The following is a 12,879-nucleotide window of genomic DNA, read 5'->3' on the forward strand; positions in this document are numbered from 1 at the left end:
CCAGCTCGAACTTTGCCATCTGCTAGCACTGCCCATCGCTAATGCACGGCCACGTGGAACAGGAGGGTTGCAAATAAGATGCCAGGAGCAGGAGCCCTTCCGCTTCCACGCAGCCTGACCTCACCTTCCCGGCACGCCGACGCTCTGAAATCCTTGGCAGGGCCAAAGGCTCGGCCACACACCTGGCTCTGGTGATGTCCTCCTTGGTAACAGTCGAGCCGATCCCCAGACCCTGGAAAGGCGCTGCCTGCCGCACAGACCGCACTGAACGTTGCAGAGAGTTCAGAAGTACGAGGAAAACGCCTCTTGTTTTCTCCCGAGGGCCAGTTAGGGCCCCTTAGGGCCAGTTTTCCTGCCAAAGCATTTGATTGATGTTTGTAAATACTCATTAGAGTTGTGTCCTGGTTACAAGACAGACCTTGCCATGAGAGGAAAAGGAAGAAAGAGGAGGGCCCAACATGTACCTGAGCAATCAATGTGCCAGAAAAAGAGGATCTTTCCTCGGGAGAGGTGTGGAGCCGCAGTGGCCAGGGGCGCCGGCAGCATTGCGAGGGCGTCCTGCAGGCCAGTGCTCGGATATGTAGGAAGCAACAGCTCGCGGTGGATTTATTTGCGCAGCATCTCTTGCCAATAACTGCACAAGGCTACGATATTTAGTTTTTCAATAAATATTTAAATTTTACCTCTTTGCTTATTTATTTTTTTAAAAGAACAAACAATAAATTCTGTTGATTTTTTTATTGGTTAAGATTACGTGATACTTTTAAAATATGATGCGCTGAGTATTACCATTAGTAATTATTCACCGTTATTATGAGGGTGCTTTTGGGGGGCTATGTGTTAAAACTCAGGTCAGAAGCATGCCCTGGAAAGTGGAATGTACAAACACGAGGGAAGAACCAAAATTGTGAGAAGCCAAACACAGTCTTATTTTTAATTCTTCTTTTTCTAGGTAGGATAACCTTGCCAAGGAGGAAAGGAATTTGGACAGACTTAACATACAGCCTGCGCAGCTTCCACTAGCTGGACACTAAAATGAAGAGAGAGTTTATTCATTCCCATCCCGACACAGCCCACCAGAATTAAAAGACATTTTAACCTACAAGGGAGATTGGGTCAAACGCTTCCTAATCCACCCCAACCAGTCTGCATAAAGAAGCCCATTTGATTCCGCTGGCTATCAAGTCTCCACGTGTCTGTGTTGGATGTGAAAACTAAAGAAAGAGTCTGGCAGAAATTAGAAGGCATCCGAGTCAGCACAAGAGACAACACCAGGTAGAGACTCAGTTTCTTTTTCTTAATTTTTCTTACAGTAATTTTTTCTTCTCCTCCCGTTGAGTTTTTGCTGATTCCCTCTTCTTGACGTTAGTAAAGCCCCTGTACTTGTACTTCTGGAGCAGGTGGCATGGGTGGGATATTGGAACAGTACGTATTAGAGTAAAACCTGCAGACAGAAATAGAAAGTAAATGGGAGATGAATTGATCAGAGGAAAGGCAAAGGATGGAGGGGATAAAATAAAGGGAAAGAAAGACAAGAATGATACCTTGCCTGTGTACTACAGTAATTTATTATTTTTATATGGTGCCCAGGGTGTACAGTATCTGTTTTACTGAACAAATGGAAAAAAACAGTTCTCAGCCCTGAACAGCCAACATATTAATTTATAATCCGAGAGCCTGACAAAACAAGTGGTCAGGCCAGTGAGACAAGGAATAATTCAGTGCTTGCAGAGCCTGAGTTACTTAACTCTGGTATCTGCACACGTGTATGCCATCAGATGGAGGTCTCTTGGTTTTGTAATAACTCACTGTAGAAGAAAAATTTCTCATTCGGGAAAGTTCTGAGCGAGGGGGATTGGCTGAGGGCACAGGCAAGTGTTGTATCTGGAGGAGCAAAGAGGCTGCCATTTCAATGAACTGGAAGGATGACAACCCGAATCACAGCCTGGCAGCAGAGCCATGGGGGAGCACTGCAAATCCCCCCGACCGGGGCGCGAGGATGCTTGTAGTGGGCCAAGATGTGGTCGAGAGTAGAGAGGAAAGAAAAGGACTCGGGAAGAAAAACTGGAGCATTTGCTCTGAGCTGTCTAGAGCTGGAGTTTCTAACGAGCCATCCAGATGGGACAGCAAGGAGATGACCTGAAACAACACGCTCGAACGGCAGAGGGTTCCAGTGCAGACGCAAACCTGCCGTGACCACAGAACCAGGGGAGCAATACCAAAGTTGTTTTCTAACACAGTTATTGCCACTCCAATTGCAGTTTTATTCCAAAAGCAAATTCCAAAGTTTTATGTCCATAAAGGTTTAGACATAAACAAGAAAGAAGTCGGGAAAGTGGTATGTTCTGTATAAACAGTTCCACTTTATAATTAATGCTGGAGATCAGGGGAGCAGGAATAGCTGTGCATGTGTGGTCATTCAGATTTACTGTTGGTCTTATTAAAACCTAGTTCTGCAATAATTTTATGCCCAGGTAGGGGCAGAAAGAGAGCAGGATGCCCCCAAGCAACCCATAAATAGTGTGGTGAAGACAAAGCGTTTATTACTTAGCTTCACAAAGGCTCTGTAAGTGCTCTCCCAGGGTATGTATACTTGTACCCCAGATGCCAATTCTGCAAATTAGCATTATTTCTCAAAATACTATGTAAACAGAAGTCATTTGAATACTTGATTTCATCAGACAGCCACACATGGAAACGTCAGTATCTATCTTTCCCTTTTGTGGAGTGAGCAGGGGTTTTCACTGCCTGTCTTTTTATTGCTCTTGGAGTATTGTTACTGATGAAAAAACCTGGCAGGGTCTGGGATCTATACAGAACTCATTCTGCAGGATTTTGTCCCATCTCATTGCCCCATGCTGCCTGAAGAGCAACTCTGGGACATAAACTTTCCCATTTGTCACCGAAGCTTGCTATTTTGAAACTCTGTTTAACGGTTTAAATTACTATGGCAAAAGTTACTTCATGGCTGAGACACACAGGGAATCGCAGGGATTTGAGATCCTATCAAATTAGCTTTGGGATGTCCTTTTTTTCTAAGTAGAAATGCCACCGGTAAGTTCAGCTCGGGTTTTGCTGATGGGCTCTTATTTTATCATTGTGCATCCTACAAGTTGATCAAATTTTAGAAACTTACACAATTTTTTAAAATCCATTTTTGTATTGCATTTCACGTAGAAACAGGTACCTTAGTTAATAGGATAACAGTAAAATGGGGTGAGAAAGACCCATAAAATCATCTTTAAATGATGAAAGCATTTTCCTAGATAAAATAGAACATATGAAAAAGTGAGTATTTCAGGATTTTCCAGGGCTAAAAACAGTGTTGCATTTTAAGGATGCCTATCTGTCCCGTTCAGTGGGATAAAGACATACATTTAATACTGCATTTTGCAGGATATTGGACTTTAACATCCTTACATTAGAAAAGTTGTCACTGACCAGGAAGCCAGTGCAAGGAGGTGCTGCATTTACTGGGAGGGAGAAAGCACTTTTCTAGCATCTAATTTATTTTTTAAATCATAAGTGTTTGGACCTGCTGGTGTTTTGAATTGTAAGAGTTAATTCCATGAAATAGGAAAGGAAGAATTGGGCGAGTGAGCGTGATCAGTGGTGCACTGTAAAGGGACATGGTTTCGTGGTACTCCACACAGCTGTCGTCTGCGCGTCTGCAAACACATCAGGAGAATTTATGCCAACATCACGCCTTACGTGCTCTGCTCCTTCATGGCGAATTAGTATTATTCCCATTCTACAGGGCGGGAAAATAGGACAAAAAGTGGAGGAGTGGGTTTTGAAGTCCACCCCCATATGCCTTTGTCTTTGGGCAGTTCTAGCGTACCCTGCGTGCTGCCCTGGCTGGTCCTTCAGCGCAGACAGCAAGTCTGTGGCAGAGCTAGGAATAGAAGCCAGGCCCTTGTTCCAAGTCACAGATCCTCAAGAGTATTTTTAGGCACTTAATACCATTAATTTCATACTCTTTTTGGCCAAGGATCTTAGAAACAAGATCATGCTTCCTCCTGAAATAATTTTTAAAATCATACTTATGTGCTCTCGGACAGTTTTTTTTTACAGAGATCGTGTACCGTTTAGCTCTATTTAGGCTTCAAAATTAGTTTTGGGAGGAGTTCTGTGTGGACTGTGCTTTTGTGCAGCCTCGAAGTGTGACTAAGGATACAGTGGAGATGGTGCAGTCTTTGGCTTCTGCAGGGCAAACGGTACCTGAGGAGAGGGGCTTTGGCAGAGGGCAATGGAGGGCTTCGTTTAATGGCCATACGCTTCAGGTTCCTTTTTTGCCGTCTCTGAAAGGCAACGTTCTGTGCCTCTGTATCCTCTTTATTTTGGCTGCAACTTACTTCTCTGAAACACAAAATCTTTTACGTTTAAAATACAGCAAGACCATTGTTCACCAATATTTTGACTAAAGTGATGCTAGGACATAGGGGGCACCCAGCAGCCCCAAGGACGGCAGGCCTGCGATGCGCTGGGGCTTCTCCAGCCGCAGAGGCACAGCCCTTGCTCGGGCAGCTCACGCTGGCGTGTTAAAGCTGGATGAAAAGGTGTAGAGAAATACATAGATTTCTATATACGATCATGTTTTTATCGTGCCAATTCAGCAAACCCAGTTCAAGCCCTGCTCTGGCGTCCTATCTATTATTAATTAATTGATTTCCTAGGCTCATTATTGAGTTTGCTGTGACTTCCCCACAGTGTGCACAGCTTTGCAGACAACGGTTCCCGTCACAAAGCTCAAACACGCTGAAAACGCCGAGTCAGGCGAAGGCAGGAGAGCACCCAGCGAGTGGCCAGGCTGTGGCACACTCATGCCTGGCTTATCCTTCTCTTTTCGGTGACACACCCCAAGATCCTGACAGCTTTTGCTGTCCCCTGGTCCCCACAATCGCCTGTTTCGCCCATCCCACGCTTCTGTGGCCACGTCCAGCCCACGTGCCTCCCTGTGGACAGCCACTCATCGCATGAACGGGGGAGCAGAGTGTTTTTTAGTGACTCTCCTGTCGCTACCACAGGTCTCGAGGCGGGTTTCAGGGGGCTGGTCGCAGGGCAGCCGGGGGGACAGGGAGCCCCGTGCGGGAGGAGCACAGCCGCCCCGGGTGAGGAAGGCCTCTCCGCGGGCGCGCTGCGGAGGCTGCGGCCCTGCTCCGGGCGTCGAGGGGCTCCTCTCCCTCGCTCCATCCAGCTCTGGCGGTAAACGTGCTTATTACAGTGCTAATGTCCTGCAAGTGGAATCCTACCTCCAAGTGTATTAGGGTAATGAGTTCACACCTAACTAATGGAGACTTAATAGAGTTACTAATAGGCTGCCTTTTCCCCCCACGGTTTATGACCCCGCGGGCTGGAGCTGTCAGGGGAGGGAGAGGCGAGAGGCCGCTCTCAGCCCTGCGGCCGCCACAGCCCACGCCCCAGCTCGGCCTCTGGCCTCCCGGCCTGCGCCTGGCCCGGCAGCCAGTTTCCAGGGACATCGTCTCTCCACCTTTCTGCAAGGAAAAATAAACAGTTTGAGGCTCCTGTGTCTTTATTAAACATTTCCTTTAAACTGCATACTTTGGCTCCCTGCCCAAATGCACCAAGAAAGCTTCCACAGAGCAGCTTGAGTCCGGAGCTCTGCTGCGGGCTTCCCGGGATAAATAACCCCTGGAGGAGCAAGCACCTGCGCCGCCGGCTGCAGCCCAAGCTGTCCCCAGGGCTGCCGGCTCCCCTGGGCCCGCCAGGAGAGGCTGATGCTGCCGGCCGGACTCCCCACACCGACGGCGCCTGGGAGCAGCCCTGGGGAGGAGAGTGAGGGAGGCGAGGAACCGGCAGCGCGGTTTGCCTGGCTCCGCTCTCCGGCACACAGACGCGACGTGGCAGCGAGGTGGGTGGGGAGGCGGCTGCTCTTATGGCGGTGAAGTTCGTCCAGTGCCGTGGGCCGAGAGGGTTTGAGTCGTAGGTGTAAAGGGGGTTGGGATGCGGCTTTGGCTGGGAAGCAAAAGCAAGCTGTATGTTTAAGCCTGTCGCACCAGACGAATAATACGCTGACGTTAAAAGGACATGTGCTTCACCCACCGTCAGCAGCGCGGTCGCCAGCCGTCGGCGCAGGGTCGAACGTGGGTTGCATCCCTGCCGGCGCAGCGGCCGCCGTCACGCCCCAGGGTGCAGAGGGAAGCAGCGTGCCAGGCCGCATTGTTGCGGTGGACAGGACAACATGTCTCTGAGCTGCCTCAGGAAGCAGCAGCAGCGCTACGGCGCCAGCGGCAGCCCCACAGCCCGCCAGCGGCAGCCCCACAGCCCGCCCGAGAGGCTTTGCAGGCGTGGGCTGGCCGGGCAGGGGGACGAGGGCGGCGGGGGAGAGGGGCCGAGCACGGCGGGCAGTGGGGAGGGGGCACGGCGGCGGGTGATGTCAGCGTTTCCTTCTGGATCGGTCATGTGTGCTTGCCAGGTAAACAGTCTAGAAATAGATGGGAGGAAGGCAGCGGATGGAGCGTGCAGCCGGGCTGGAGGAGCTCTGCCTTCACCCTTTCCTCCCCGCTGCCGTCCTCGCAGGCGGCTTCCCCTGCCTTCAGCAGGGCGCTGGGAGCAGAGGGGGCGAACGCAGAGGAGTAAAGCGAACCCGCTTCTGTCCTGTCTCACAGCTTTAAAGTGCGGTGCCCTCTCTGGAAGACAGTGCTGGTGGATGAAAGGAGGTAGAGTTTGTTGTTTCCAGGCAGCGGTTGCAGCAGACCTGCTTCATCCCCTCCCTTGCTGGAGGAGCCCAGGTGAGGCCGGTGAGAGCCCCGGGCGGGAGGCACCGAGGGGTCCCCTCCGGTGGAGGGGCTGAGCCGGCCGGGCTGGCTGAGCCCGGCAGCTCTGCTGCTCCCTGGGCTGGGAACAGGTTAAAATCCATGCGTTTGCTGCAAGCATAGAAGCTGGCTTACGTCGCGCGAAGCGTTCCCAGCAACTGAACAGCACGAGTTCAGGTACAGAAAGCTCCGCAACGTGCCAAGAATATTCTTAGTTTGCTCTTTCCTCATTCACTAGAAATGTGCCTTTTCTGTTACGCCTTTCAGAGCAGCCTAGCAGTTAAATTAGTAACTACGATAAAAACTACCTGCGCTGCTTGGAGACGGGGTTTTCTAAATCCCCAGTCATCCCAAACATAATGCGTGGACTGAGCCGCCTGCTGCGGCGGGGAGTCTGGCCCTCCAGTCGCCTCCCTCGTCATTGATCTCAGCAGAAGAAACGTGCAGCACCGTGCAGGCTCCGGCCTGGGACAGGCACCGTATCTTTTCCAGGCAGGACAGGGTGGTTTTTTTCAGGCATTTTTCAGGCATGATAGTATGCTACTGTGCATCATCCATATGTCTGTCCTGTCTGGAGCGACAGAGAGAAACTGTAAGGATAGAAAGCTGGAGAAAACACCCTCACAGCCACTGCTGATGGCCAGGTGCCTGCTTCTCCCTGCTCAGCACTTTCCTTTACCCCCAGAAAACAAAGCTGCCGTCATCGCAAGTACCCATAAAATGCAAGGCATCCTGAGTGCAGAGATTAGTGGTAATTTTACAAGGACTCAAATAACGTTGGTCTGCAGGGTGCAGCACTGCCTTGAAAGGGAACAGCAGACATTTCCCCTGGAAGCGAGTTTCCTCTTTAGAGCAGTTTACGGCCGAGGCGCAGTGTCAGATTGTGGCACAAATACACTGTCAGCCTTTGGGTTGGAAGGCGGACATTTGATACCTCTTTCTGTTGCCGAAACGCGCTGCCCAGACACGACTCCCAGCACGGTTATTTTTCGAAGCATTATGTAATTGGATTGCATGGTCAGTAGTGCTTCCTTAACAAGCCTTTCAGCAAACCCTCTGCCTGCCGCAGCCAATCCTCAACCCTTACATACACACTTACTCACGCAGGCTCAGTCTGGAGTAAACTCGCTGCTAAATACAGTTAGAAAACAGACGAAACCAGGCTCGGAATAGATCATCTGCTCCCTGCGCTACATGAGACGTGGTGTGGCCGAGCCCTGAGCGCCACTGGTGTGAAAACGGGGTCGCGCTGGCATCTCCCGGCGGAGGGGTCGCTGGTTGCCTCCTCTGCCATGCCTCTCTCTAACGGCAGAAAAAACCCTGCTTTTTGGGGCACGGATGGGCAACCGAACCGGGGGCTGGTCACGGTGTCCCTGTCTTATCTCGCCCTGCTGTGGTGGCCCTGTGCTTCAGGGACCAGCTGTGGGAAGCCTCTCCTACTGCACTCAGGCCCGGAGCGGCACCGGGGCCTTTATCTCCTAGGTTTTGGTGTAAGCTGAAGTGCTGAATTAGGAACCAAGTCTCCAGATACCTCCACGGTTCAGACCGTACACCATTCCTGCAGTGCAGCCCGCAGTGGTGCTGGGCCAGTCCCGGCCCTTCGCGGGTGTTTTGCAGGATCTTCCCTCTCCTCCGGCCGCTGTCAGCCCGCGGGTTATGGCTCTGCTGAGTCACAGCTTCCTGTTTGTGATTGCTGACTAGTGGCAGCAGTTGCAGAAGCAATAAGAGATATTAAAAAGTGTGAACTTCCACTGGGACCAGAAGATACAATTAGGGCTGTGCCAAGAAATACACTGCAGCGAGCTGTTGTTTAAAGGGATGCGGAACACTGCAACCCCCCGTTCCCTTGCTGCAGGAAGTAGGAAAAATGAACATCACTAGCCCTTTATCATCTCTGAACCCAAATAAAAATTGCATTTGACTTTTGAAGCTCACTCTGGCTCTTTTCCATGCTCCTCCTCAAAGCGTTTGATCCAGCCTTCCAGTCTGGGTTTCTTCTACCTGCTGCTGCTGAGACATAGGGATCCTCGTTTCTCGCTTTCACCTAAGAGTGATTCTCCATGGAAAGCCTACGTGATACTGTGTAAAAGGGGCTGCTTTAGAAGGCTTGCACAACCGTAATGTTATTTCCATTCTTTTTTTTAATGGGAAATATCTCTGGGGAGAAGCATGAAAGTATACGTAGAAGGTGCTCTTTGATCATTAAGATCTAAATGCAGCATCCAAACAGCGTGGCTGTTTCTTCACATTATGCTGAAATTCATCTTAGTGCTGCTCCTGGGTGGGCATTTTCTTGTTTCTCCTTCCTTGGCTTGAACATTTGGAAGCATTGCCGCCAGTTTCATCCCCAGTCCTGGTCATTATTGTCTCCAAAATTTATTTCTCCATCCTGCAGTTTACTATATTTATATCAGCCTTTCAATTTCTATTTTAAATCCATATTAACTTTTTAGCCTTATTGTCAGAATATACATTCTATTTATTCAGCTAAGCATGGCAATTAGAGGATGGCATTCTATGGCCTGTGTGTCACTAGAGGACTGAAAATACGCTGGGGCTGGTCTTTTCTGGATTGAGGCTATAGTACCTAGCAGCTGACAAAAGAAATCTTCGCTTTTGTACTGGCATTAGATTGATTTTTATTTTTTTTTAACCCTGTGACAGACATAAGGCTGAGGACTGGCACAGAGAACATACATTAGGGGAGGAAAAAAAAACCCCACCCCACAACCTCAGTTATTTCAACAAATACCAAAAGTGGATTGAGAGTGGATGAAGAGGAGGAGGAGGCAATAGTGAACACACAACACAGTTCAAGCTGGCAAGGAGCCCTTTCTTGAAGAATGTAAGTTTAACCTTTAGCATTCAAGTGTCTGGGCTTAAGTGTCATTATGAGCAATACTTTCCTCCAGCACAGCCTCTCCTGCCTGGAGGAGGGTTCTGTGCAACCTCATCAGTTTTCCCCTTTCCTTTACCGAGTATAAAAATATGTATTTCTGCCTGCATATGCTCAGCAAAGTTACTTCTAGTGGCAGCGCCTCGCTTGACGAAGCCAGGATGGCCCTGGACGGGTCCGAGGGAGGGTCTGCCCCGTCCTGGCGGCCGCTGCGGTGGCTGGTGGCTCTGCTGCCGCTATGGCCCGATAAAGCGAGAGCTTTGCCGGACTAGTATTCACTGGCTGAATTTAGGTTAAATATTTTGTGCTCCAGACTCAAAAGTGGAGCCAGCTGGCTGGGGTGGGGGCTGCCCCCCCAGGCAGCTACCCACGGCTGGCCTCTGTGTCCAGGCCCTCCGGCTGCCCAGCTCAGGAGCGGCTGGCAGCAGGTATCTCTGCCGTTCCTGCCGGCTTGTTTTGGCCGCAGGAAGAAAGAGCATCTGCTGGCGAATTGCTTTTGCGAGAAGCAAACTAAAATGAGGAGGAGGGAGGGATGGGCCTGGTGTCGTCGTCGTCGTCATCACCCCCACACTCCCCCCAGTGCTAATCTCACCTTTTGATGGAGGCAACATAGAAAAAAATTAGAGAGACAGCAGCAGACAAACATCAGACCTGGCTGCAAATGGACAGGCTAGATGTGCCCCCCCAAATCATCTCCAGCTGTAAAACACTTCAGGGCTGATAGAAACCACACACATCCCAGGCACAACCCAATCTGCAAAGCTGCATTCCAATAAAAACGCAGCACGGACGTAAAAGAAATACTGCCCGGGATTCCCGCCCCGGGTTGGGTGCTGGGGTGGGAGGTGCCCCCTGGCCCCCAGCCGGGCGCAGGGCTGGGCCGGGTGCCTGCTGGGGCGCAGGGGGAGCAGCGGAGCCCCCCCAGCCACTGCTGCGGCTCCCCGGCGCTCGGCTCCCCGTCCCAGCCCTCCCAGGGCACAAATCAAAGCGGCTGCGCCGGCTAATAGGGGAGGGTCGGGGTTAGCTGCAGGGTACATCGCCGACTGAAATCACAGGCTGGAATCCGAATTTCAATAAGCATGCCTCACATCGGAGGCTGGGCTGCAAATGTCAAATGCGCTTATGTTAAATACAGGTAATATTCTGAATGTACGTTTGAGAGCATGATTCTTTCGGATACCTTGTCTGATGAATTTTGCGTCTCGTATTTGTGATTTTTCCATGCAAAGAAGTACAGGTTTTAGAGGAATAAGAGCATATATTTATAAAGAGGCAAAGATGAACTATTTGATTAATTGTAGCAAAGATGCTATGTCAGATCAGATTTCTCACCGCTTACAACTTAGGTTTTGAGTCCGTGGTTACTATATAGTAAGTGCAGCTGGTATTGGTGCTTAACTTACTGAATAATTCGATGCAGGCTTTTCTGCAAATCTCCGTCTTAATTCTAAAATAATTTGGAGGGGAAGAAGGCAGATGGATTATTTTCCAAGGAGCATTTGGTACCTGACTTGCACTGAAAGATGACAGATTTGCAATGCTGCCACTTGTTCTGGCCCATAGTGGGGGATGACTCTGGGACTGCGCCAGCCCTGGGCCAGGGTCCCTTTGCCGCCGGCTCAGCCTGAGAGACCAAGACTAGCCCAAGACAAGCCAGGTTGGTTTAGTCACTGTATGGACACACTCTGAATTTTGTGGAAACTACCCTGTAAAACAGAATTCTTCTCAGTGCTGAGAACAATTTTTTCCCCTTTCTATTTCTGTGGGAACTGTAATTCTACTCTGTAACTGATTTCCCTCTTTTTTCCTTTTAAGATGGTTCCCAAACATTTATTGTGGGATTTTTCATTTAAAATAGTTTTCTAGGGAAATTACTGTGACAGTGATTTAATTGTTTAATTAAAATCTGACATTGATGACAACATAAATACAATAGGCATGAGGTGATATAGGCATTAAACAAGTGCAATTGTGGAATACATCCATAGTCTACTTTGAGCACACAGAACAGCTCACAAAGAAATGATGTTCAATATTTATCAGGTTAGTGAGTCCTAATTAAATGCCGAGACTTTTTTCTTCATTTCTCTAAAAAAGCAAAGGAACATATAGATGTATTCCAAGTGATTATTTCCATCGCAAACACATCTACTCATCTTGTGTTAAGGCCTGCAAAGAAAGCAAATTCATATTAAAAATCTGCTAGTTGGCTTAAGGGGTATTTAGTCAGCCTGACTACAGCAACCTAGCCCGAGGTTTGGAGGTAGCTGGAATAGCCCGCTGATGTCCCATCACTCCCAGTGGCTATAGTAAGTCCAGCGATTACAAAACGGATGGACAGATTTCTTTTAATAAGTGGGTAAAAAACCCCAGAAATATATTGAAGACAAAAGAGGAGAACAAACATTCCTCTGAATTTCCCCCCTCCGGCCCAAATCACTCCCAAATCCTATGCCCCCCCTCGAGCATACCCACACGTCCATCTCTCAGCAATAAAGGAGGCAGCCCCCTGCCCATTAAACAACACGTACGTGCCTCCAGAAGAAATTCACGTTATCTGGCTGGAATTGCTCAGCAGTGCGTCTCTCCAGCCCTCTCTTTCTAAGCCCTGCTGCATTTCTGCATCCCAACAATGAACACGCCGCTGTTGGAATATCCCTTTCCATGCCTCTTGCTGGGCGTCTTTAAATGGTATCAGATCGCTTCTGCAGCTTAGACAGCCCTTTGCAATCAGTCGCTGCTGATCGTCTGCCCTTTCCCCCCTTTCCAGACCCCTAAATAAATGCATCTGCTCCAGCCTAATTCATGTCAGCCTTCCCCCCTTCTTGTATGCAACTTCATGCAAACAAACTTTCTAAATGAAAAGATAGCTTACCTGGACAATGCTTTGCGTATAAAGTAATAAAAACTGATAAAGCCAGACATCCCAACTCTAGTACAGGGATTTGATTGCAAATTTCCATTGCAAAGGAGTAGAGGGAACTGGAAATCTGACAAATGCCTTCAAATTGACCTGTGTTTTCACAATGCACGCTGTGTTTAAAATGAATGGCAGACTTTATCATTTGGAGCTCCTTCAAGGACTCTGGCCTTCTACGCTTTGTTCTAATTCTTCAGACATATTTCCAAGAAGCACAAAGCTACGTAAGTGGATGATATTATGGAGATTTTTTTTCTAAGCGGGATTCTTCCCCCCCCCTCCCCCCC

General features: G+C 49.3%; 1 protein-coding gene across 1 annotated transcript in view; it reads left to right on the forward strand.

Annotated features, from left to right (window-relative positions):
* Positions 1-1,062: 1,062 nt before the first annotated feature.
* The window catches only part of ZFHX3 (zinc finger homeobox 3), a 191,891-nt gene continuing 180,074 nt past the window's right edge, over positions 1,063-12,879 (forward strand). Inside the window, exon 1 of the mRNA XM_063334933.1 lies at positions 1,063-1,275. The gene's annotated coding sequence lies outside the window, so the exon portion shown is untranslated. The remainder of the gene's footprint in view (positions 1,276-12,879) is intronic.

Source organism: Chroicocephalus ridibundus, chromosome 4 (assembly GCF_963924245.1).
Source record: "Chroicocephalus ridibundus chromosome 4, bChrRid1.1, whole genome shotgun sequence".
Classification (NCBI taxonomy): Eukaryota; Metazoa; Chordata; class Aves; order Charadriiformes; family Laridae; genus Chroicocephalus; species Chroicocephalus ridibundus.